Source organism: Arachis duranensis, chromosome 6 (assembly GCF_000817695.3).
Source record: "Arachis duranensis cultivar V14167 chromosome 6, aradu.V14167.gnm2.J7QH, whole genome shotgun sequence".
In the NCBI taxonomy this organism is placed as follows: Eukaryota; Viridiplantae; Streptophyta; class Magnoliopsida; order Fabales; family Fabaceae; genus Arachis; species Arachis duranensis.
In genome coordinates this window covers 51,916,765-51,927,057 of record NC_029777.3, presented here as the reverse complement: position 1 = coordinate 51,927,057, position 10,293 = coordinate 51,916,765, and the positions used below count along the sequence as shown (strand labels likewise).

General features: G+C 41.9%; 1 pseudogene; it reads left to right on the top strand.

Annotated features, from left to right (window-relative positions):
• The first annotated feature begins 1,408 nt into the window (after positions 1 to 1,408).
• On the top strand, positions 1,409 to 5,383 carry LOC110273000 (uncharacterized; annotated as a pseudogene).
• The last annotated feature ends 4,910 nt before the right edge of the window (positions 5,384 to 10,293 follow it).

Genomic DNA, 10,293 nt, shown 5'->3' with positions numbered 1-10,293 from the left:
TTGATCAATTCCACCACTCACACTAACAACCACTCTAACAAAGTGATTCATTCACCCACTTTCTTTCTTGCTTTTTATCTTAATTGTTTTTATGACAGGTAGGAGAAGCGGAGCTTTAACTTTCTTTGATTCTGAACCAGAGAGAACCTTCTTTAAATTAAGGAGGGAAGCAAGAGGGAAGAGAGTCGTTGGTGTTGAGGAAGAAGAAGAGTATTTTGAAACAAACATAGAGGAGAATATGGAGAATCATCATGAGGAAGAAGTTCATAACCATGCTAGGGGAGGCCCAGTCAATCATGATGGGCAAGAAAGGAGAGTCTTAGACTCTTACATCAACCCAAATCCAGGGAATTGTGGCAGCAACATCCAAAAGCCAACAATACATGCCAATAATTTTGAGCTAAAGCCTCAGCTTATCACACTTGTTCAGAATAATTGCTCATATGGGGTAAGTGCCCAAAAGGATCTTAATCAACATCTCAGCACATTCTTGAGGATATGTGATACTGTAAAGTCCAACGGGGTACATCCCGACATCTACAAACTACTTTTGTTCCCTTTATCACTCAGAGATAAGGCAGCAAAGTGGTTAGAATCATTCCCCAAGGATAGCCTAACTACATGGGAGGAGGTCGTGAACAGATTCCTTGCAAGATTTTACCCTCCACAAAGAATCAATAGGCTGAGAGCTGAGGTGCAAACTTTCAGACAACAAGATGGAGAAACACTCTATAAAGCCTGGGAGAGATTCAAAGATCTAACAAGAAGATGCCCACAATAAATGTTCAATGAGTGGGTACAACTACACATCTTTTATGAGGGACTATCCTATAAAGCAAAGAAAGCAGTGGACCATTCTTCAAGAGGCTCACTCAACAAAAAGAAAACCATTGAAGAGGCCATAGATGTCATTAAAGCTGTAGCTGAAAATGAGTATTTCTATGCCTCAGAAACGACTCAGAAGAAGGGAGTGCTAGAACTCAATTCTGTAGATGCTTTGTTAGCTCAGAACAAAGCAATTGCAGCACAAATAGCAGCCCTAACCAAGAGGATGGAGGCCAACCAAGCCTCAGTTATTCAAGACCAAACTCCTCAACAAGAAGGAAATGTATCAAAATCTGAAGGTAACTGGGAACAAGTTAATTATGTGCACAATTCATCTAGAACACCATATGACCCACACTTTAAGACATACAACCCAGGTTTGAAGAACCACCCAAACTTTGGGTGGGAAAATCAATAAAACCACAACCAGGACCACAACAAGCCTTATCCATCAAATCAACAAACCCACAAACCCAACCATCAAACAGGGAACTATAGACCTTACCATAACTCATAAAACAATTCATACCATAACAACCAACCCATACACAACAACCTCAATCAAGACGCACCATCCTCAACCATGCAATCATGCAAAATCAAGAGCAACTTTGAGAGGATGGAGGCTGCAATAGCACAACTATCATCCCAAATTTCAGGGGCAGTCTCCTCCCTCATGGACAGACAAGCACAAACTGACAGAAGGATAGATGCTAATCAAGAGGAATATAGGTCAAATCTGAAAAATCAAGGTGCAGCAATTTCAAAGTTGGAAGCACAAGTAGGGATTCTTTCCAAACAAATCCCACTTTCCACTCACACATTTCCCAGCGATACCATGGCTAATCCAAGAGGGGAATGCAAAGCTATAACTCTAAGAAGTGGGAAGATTGTAGAGGAAGAAGCCCCAAGCAAAGATAATCATGAAGAGGTTGCATCAAAACATGGAAAAGAGGATGAAGGGGAGATCCTAGCTTCACCTCTACCAAAACCACTTTTGAAGCCTTATGTACCAAAGGCACCATACCCTCAAAGATTGAGAAAAGATGGGAAGGATGGCCAGTTTTCTAAGTTCCTAGAGATCTTCAAGAAGCTCCAAATTAATATACCATTTGCTGAGGCATTAGAACAAATGTCACTCTATGCCAAGTTTTTGAAGGAGCTCATAACCAAAAAGAGGAACTGGGGAGCAAAAGAAACTATAGTATTGACTGAGGAGTGCAGTGCCATCATACAGAAGAAGTTACCTCAAAAGCTGAAAGATCCAGAGAGTTTTCAAATCCCTTGCATCATAGGGGACATCACTAATGAGAAAGCTTTGTGTGATTTGGGAGCTAGCATAAATCTTATGTCCCTAACGATGATGAGAAGGATGAAAATTGAGGAGGCAAAGCCAACAAGAATGACACTCCAATTGGCTGATAGAACATTTAAGTTTTCACATGGGGTGGTGGAAGATTTGCTAGTGAAAGTGGGGGAGTTCATTTTCCCTGACCCTGCTGATTTTGTTGTGCTAGACATGGAGGAAGAGGCCAACACGTCAATTATCCTGGGAAGATCATTTCTAGCTACTACTGGAGCCATCATTGATGTACAAAAAGGGGAACTATTCTTGAGATTGCATGAAGAAAAAATGGTCTTCAACGTCTTTAAAGCAATGAGCTACCCCAAGGAACCCATAGGAGAATACATGATGGTAGATACCATGGAACAGATAGTTCAAGAAGTTATGGGGGGAGAACAATGTAAAGAAAACATTGAACTGGAACAAGCACCAGATAGAAAACTACCACAAGCAACCATGAGGAGCTCAATCATGCCAACCACCACAGACAATAAAAATGCAGATTCACCAAAATTAGAGCTGAAAGCCTTACCACCCAGCTTGAAGTATGCATATCTGGGTGCTAACAACACTTACCCAGTGATTATAAATTCAAGTCTGAGCAAGGAGCAAGAAGAGGAACTTATCCAAGTGCTGAGACAACACAAGGATGCCATAGGCTGGACACTTTCAGATTTAAAGGGGATCAGTCCTTCAATGTGCATGCATAAAATCTTACTTGAAGAAGATGCCAAACCCTCAAGACAGCAACAAAGGAGGCTGAACCCAACTATGAATGAAGTAGTTCAGAAAGAAGTTATGAAATTGTGGCAAGCAGGGGTGATTTATCCCATCTCGGACAGCCCTTGGGTAAGCCCGGTGCAAGTAGTTCCTAAGAAGGGGGGATCACTGTTGTGGCAAATGAGAAGAATGAATTGATACCCACAAGAATGGTAACTGGATGGTGTATGTGCATTGAATACCGGAAGCTTAATGAAGCCACCTGGAAGGACCACTTTCCGTTACCATTCATGGACCAGATGCTTGAGAGACTGGCAGGACATGAGTATAATTGTTTCCTAGATGGATACTCGAGCTACAACCAAATTGTTGTAGATCCCAAAGATCAGGAAAAAACTTCATTTACTTGTCCATATGGTGTATTTGCTTATAGGAGAATGCCCTTTGGATTGTGCAATGCACCTGCAACATTTCAAAGGTGCATGCTCTCCATTTTTTTCGGATATGATTGAGAAGTTCATAGAAGTATTTATGGATGACTTCTCTGTGTTTGGAGACTCATATTCTAATTGTCTATACCATCTTTCTCTTGTTCTAAACTGGGAGAAGTGCCATTTTATGGTGACTGAAGGGGTGGTTCTTGGTTACAAGATTTCAAAAGATGGCATAGAAGTAGATAGAGCAAAAGTGGAAGTAATTGAAAGATTACCTCCACCTTGCAATGTCAAAGCAATTAGAAGCTTTTTCAGACATACTGGGTTCTATAGGAGGTTTATTAAAGACTTTTCAAAGATTGCAAAACCCCTTAGCAACCAACTTGTCTCGAATACTCCTTTTGTTTTTGATAGAGAATGCATGGTAGCCTTTGATGAACTTAAAAAGAGACTCTCCTCTGCACCTATCATAGCACCACCAAGTTGGGATCTTCGCTTTGAACTAATGTGTGATGCATCTGATTTTGCTGTTGGTGCCGTTCTAGGACAGAGGAAAGATAAGCTAGTACATGTAATCTACTATGCTAGCAAGGTCCTTAATGAGAATCAAAGGAACTATATTACCACAGAGAAAGAACTTTTAGCCATAGTTTTTGCTTTTGATAAGTTTAGATCATATCTTATTGGCTCAAAAGTAATTGTGTTCACTGATCATGCAGCACTCAAGTACTTGCTTACCAAACAAGAATCTAAGGCTAGACTGATAAGGTGGATCCTGCTGCTCCAAGAATTTGATATTGAGATTAAAGATAGGAGCGGAGCAGAGAACAAAGTAGCTGATCACCTCTTAAGGATCCCACAAGAAGAAGAAATGCAGCAAGTTGCAGTAAATGAAAGCTTTCCTGATGAACAATTGATGATGATTCAAGTAGCCCCTTGGTTTGCAGACATAGCTAACTTCAAGGCTATTGGGGAGTTACCAACAAACATCAACAAGCACATGAGGAGGAAGCTAATCAAGAATGCCAAACACTACATATGGGATGACCCCTATTTGTTCAAAAAGTGTACTGATGGCGTCCTAAGAAGGTGTATATCCCATGAAGAAGGGCAAGAAGTGTTATGGCAATGCCATGGATCAGCATATAGAGGTCACTTTAGTGGAGAACGGACAGCAGCAAAGGTGCTCCAATCCAGATTTTACTGGCCAACAGTGTTTAAGGATGCCAAGGAAATGGTGTCAAGGTGTGATGAATGTCAAAGGCCTGGCAATCTAACCAAGAGAAATGAGATGCCACAGCAATACATACTAGAGCTGGACCTATTTGATGTATAGGGAATAGATTTCATAGGACCCTTCCCAACCTCCTACTCAAATAGCTACATATTAGTGGCTGTTGATTATGTTTCAAGATGGGTAGAGGCCATAGCTACTGCAACAAATGACAACAAGGTGGTGATAAGCTTCTTGAGAAGGAACATCTTCAGCAGATTTGGAGTTCCCAGAGCTCTCATTAGTGATGGAGGGTCACACTTTTGCAACAAACAATTGGAAGCACTGCTTCTCAGATATGGAGTAAAACACAAAGTGGCAACTCCATACCACCAACAGACCAAGGGACAAGTCGAGATCTCCAACAGAGAGCTGAAACGAATACTTGAAAAAACTGTTGGAAACTCACAAAAGGACTGGTCTAGGAAGCTAGACGATGCTCTTTGGGCCTACAGGACAGCCTTCAAAACCCCCATTGGGATGTCACCATACCAACTAGTATTTGGCAAGGCTTGCCACTTACCAGTTGAATTAGAGCACATAGCTTTCTGGGCTTTAAAACTACTCAATTTTGATGAAAAGGCTGCTGGAGAAAAGAGATTAATGTAACTCAATGAACTGGAAGAGTTTAGAAACCAAGCATATGAGAATGCAAAAATCTACAAAGAGAACACAAAAAGGGGGCATGACCAAAAGATAGCAAGAAGAGAGTTCACTGAAGGACAAAAGGTGTTACTCTACAACTCAAGACTCAAGTTCTTCCCTGGAAAACTTAAGTCTCAATAGTCAGGACCTTTCACCATAATCAAGGTGTTTCCCTATGGTCATGTGGATCTCATGGAAGACAAGACTCAGAGAACTTTCTCTGTCAATGGCCATAGACTCAAACACTAATTGGGAGGCTCATTGGAGGAGCAGAGAGTGAGCTACAAGCTCAGCTAAAGAGGAAGGAATATCAAGCTAATGACAATAAAGAAGCGCTAGTTGGGAGGCACCCCAACACTTTATCCTTTTGATTTAATTGCTTTTTTAGAAGTAGTTTAAATTCTGTGATAGTTTCATTTTTTTTTGTAATTAGGACTAGATTATAATTGTAAGATTAGGAAGTTTGATATTTGCTTTGATAGTAGATCATTTTTACACTCTTTTATTTCTTTCTATTTGAGATTTGCAACTTGATGAATGCATGACTAATGATGAGTGAATGGGCTGAAGACTAGCTAAAATGCTAAGTTTGGTGTGGCCTCTCACCCACTTAATATAGGCTTACAAAAAATTAATAATTTGATTCTGAAAAGTAAGCCCAGAGATTAAGTTTGGTGTGGCCACCATCAATAATCACATAGCAGCCCAATTCACCCAAGTTGAAAGAACTTAATACTTTGGACAAGAAATAAATGTGAGTTAATGAGTTCAGAGGAGTTGGGATCAAAAGAAAATGAAAGGATTTATGTTATTCCACTCTTATGAACACATTAAATACACAATAATGAAAGTAATTTATTAAGATGCCAAGGAATTAAGTTTGGTGTCCCAATGGACACCCATCAGTTGCAAACCAATTCTTTCTTGATGAGAAGAAATGTGAAGGGGGTATTTTGTCATTACTAATGGGATCAGTTTCATTTTCAGGAGAGAAGATAGGGCCCACATGGTGAACAACTCACAAAACAAGGAAGTCAAAGTGTACTTGCACTTTGGAACTCAACACACGCAGAAGACACTGTGAGGAAAAGAGTTGGCGCCTCTTCCCACGCTAGGTGCCACTTCCCAAAGTGGAAAAACATTTAATCCCTTTTATTTCCCACCTTCGAACAACAACCATTCACCCACAATAAAAGCCTTAATCCGCATCTCCTCTCCCCACTTCAACAACCCCTATAACACTCACTTTCGCATATTTTCTCATCTTCTACTATCCCCTACTTTCTTCCTTCTTTTCTTGATTGGGACAATCAAGTCCTAAGTTTGATGTTGGAGCAAAACCTTGTTTTGCCTTCTCTTTCTTTTGAACCCCCTATTTTTTTTCACACTCTCCTAACCTAATGGCAAAAAAGCTCAACCTCAAAGAAAAGAAGAACCAGGGAACCAACCTCTGGATTCTCAAGCTCTTTCAACACCTACAAGTTCCTCTCCGCATTCAACTAAAATCAGTTTTATGGTTGGGTGAGTGAGAGAGAAATCATCCCAGAAGTTGGATTTCAATTAGGGAGGAATGCACACATCGAGATCAACATTGAGATTGAGCAGAGGGGTTGGTCACTTCTATGCAACCCACCAAGGAAAGTTATTGAAAGCTTGGTGAGGGAGTTCTATGCCAATGCGGTACCTCAACCAGGGCAATAATATGGCTACATTAGTTATGTGAGGGGGAAATCCATTGACTACAGCCCCTCTAGCATAGAAAGAATGCTAATGGTGAAGAGGACAAGCTCCACTCGGAGCTATGAAGAGAGAATGAAGCAACAAGACCCTGGGTTTGAGGAGATTTTGAGCGAAATATGTGTGATGAATGTGCAGTGGATCAACGACAAGGATAGGATACCCAACCAATTGAGGAGAAAAGATTTGAGCCCCCAAGCTAGAGGGTGGGTAGAGTTTTTGAGGAGATCCCTAATCCCTACATCCAACACTTCAGAGGTGACCAAGGAGAGAGCTGTGATCATCTACAACATCATGAAAGGAGAGAACATCAATGTGGGGGAGATAATTGCCAACAACATCAACAAAGTACTGAAAAGCACCAATGACAACACAAGGTTGGCATTCTCTAGCATCATACAAAGGCTGTGTGATGAGGCTGGAGTTGAAAAGATCATTGATGAAGTGCTTGTGAAGCAAGGCAAGTTCATCACTGCCAAGAAGATGGCAAAAGTAGTGGCTATCCACCTACTCAACAGGGCTAGAGAAAGAAGAGCCCATGCTCATGAACCACAACAACAATAAGGAGAGGGAGAGGCAAAAGAGCAACTTCAATTCCTAGCACTTCAAGCACCACCACACTACCAATATCAACAATTTCCAGAAGGTTTTAATTGGGAGCAACTGCAAGGAGATGTACACCAAATGAGGGGAGATCTACACTATTTGAAGGAAGATGTCAACCAATTAAAGAAGGCTCAGCAACAACAATGGAGCCAAGTCAACCAAAATATTCAACAACTCCAAGAGAATTGGGAGCATATGAGAAAGGAACAGCAAGAACAATTTGACTGGGGAGAAGTGCAAAGTGCACTGGACAAAATAGGAGAGCAAGGCAAGTTTGGCAGCAGAGAAACTTGGCCAAATTCAGGCATTTCTATGATGCCAGGACATTATCCAGGAGGCAGTATGACATCAGCACACAAGCGAAGCTGAATCACTTGTGTAACGCTGTTGCCGCTCTAAACCCAAGATACCCAACTTTCATGCAAGGGATGGAAGAGCTAAGTGCAAGACAAGAGGAAATCTTAGCCAAACATAAGGAAAATGAGAAGAACTACATGAGGAGGCTAGGATTTTGGAAGCCCAAGGATGCCAAGGCTCAAGAAGGTTCCTCCAAGCCAGAGGAAGGTGGCTTATCCCCTCCCAAGAAGAAGGACAAAGAGAAGGGGCCAATGAACTGAAGATGAAGCTGCTCAAGGTTGTTGAGTCCCATGGTTGACACTTTCCAAATTTCTACACTAAGTTTAAGTTTTGCTTTATTTACTCTTTGAATAATCATGCTAGGATAGTTTATGTTTTATGCTTAGTGTCAATTCCTGTTTGAAGTCTTTATGAGTCTTTTTTTACAAGAAAGAAAACGCAATGTATTTCAAGTCTTCACTTCAATTAAATAAAAGTAGAGCTTGTCTCCATAAGAGTTACTGTGAGTTGTGCAAAAATAATAAGAGAGACCAAGGCCAAGAGGGATCATCAAACAAACTAAGAAACAAAAAGCTAAGAGTAGAACCTTGGATGAACTAAAAAGAAAATGAGTCATGGAGAGAACTAGTCCTAAAAGGTATAACAAAGGGAAGGCTAAGGGGTGTTCCTTGAATATCCATAGAACCAAGATGTAGTAAGCAATAAAGACCCAAGGCTCTGAGCATCAACTACTGGGATAGAAAAGAAAAAGAAACATGAAAAAGCTCAAAAAGAAGTAATAATCCTAGTAGATGTTTGTGGTGAAGATGTGTCAAGAAGAGACCTGGGCAAGTAAATTCTTAGGGGTGTCTAAACACCTAGTACCCTAAAACCAACTGGTTTGGGAGTGCTAATTGAAAGCTTAATAAAAGGGTTGTCTTGAGACAAAACACTTAGAGTCATGGTCAAGAAAGCAAGATAACCTTTACTACTTCAAGGTGACAATCAATAGAAAGGACCCTTAAGGCCTATACCTGAGTGAGCCCTTAAGGATCCAAGAGCTTTCCATGACAATTAAAATATTCATACATGTGTTAGACACTTAGTTTTACTCTTAGTTGTATTGTAATCTTTTGAAGCCAAGGCATCAATATATAAAAGTTTACTCACATTGATTTGCTTGGGACAAGAAAAACTTAAGTTTGGTGTTGTGATGACTTGCATCATCTACCTTTCTTTCTTGTATAAAGAAGACCATAAAAGAGCACAAATCTCATTTGATCAATACAATTCATGCATTATTTGATGAACATTATGGTACATTACTTTGAGATGAGTTGTGCTGAATTGCAGGTGAAATAGGTATCAAAAATGGGTAGAAGTCAAGCAAGAAGCTGGGCGTGTGAAACTGGCGTGCCACTTGAGAGCAAACGCCACAAAAATGCACTGGCGTGGTACGCCAGGAACCAAGTGTGGCACGCCAGTACTAAATTCCAGAAGGTAGATCCAAGCATGCATGTGGGCGTGGCACGTCAGGGACTGGGCGTGGCACGCTAGTAATAAATTCCAGAGAATAAAAAGGAGGACACAAGAAGGGCGTGGCACGCCGGTTCCATCAACTACTATGGGCGTGCCACTTGAAGACCCAGGCGTGGCACGCCAACTCATTACCTCAAGAAGAACCTCCACTACGGCGTGCCACTTGGTGTCGAAGGCGTGGCATGCCAGTTCCAGAAAGTCACTTTGGCGTGCCACATGAAGACCTAGGAGTGGCACGCCAAGCTTGAAGAATGCACAAATATATGGGCGTGCCACTTGAGCAACGTGGCGTGGCACGCTGGTGCAATGATCCAGAGAAGGGGCTAAAGGCAAGAAAGAACTAGGCGTGCCACTTGGTGTCGAAGGTGTGGCACGCCAGTCCCAAAAACTCACTTTGGCATGCCACTTGAAGGCCAAGGCGTGGAACGCCACTTACTGGAACGAGACAAGATCATGTGCGTGGCACGCCAACCTTCAGGCGTGGCATGCTCGTATAACTTTCCAGAGAGGGTGGAAGAGGCCAATTACATGGGGCGTGCCACTTGAGCTCGACGGCGTGGCACGCCATTCACTATTCCTCACTTAGGCGTGCCACTTGAGCAACAAGGCGTGGCTCGCCAGTGTCATTCAGAGGCAGACAAGCAGAAGGGCCATTCACCTAACAAGGGCGTGGCACACCAGACCTTGGGCATGCCATGCTAGTGAAACTTTTCAGAGAGCTTAGCCAAGCACACAATAAGGGCGTGGCACGCCAGTTCAATTTTCCAGAGGCAAGGAAAGTGGAGAAATCAAAGGGCGTGCCACTTGAGCTCGAAGGCGTGGCACGCCAACAC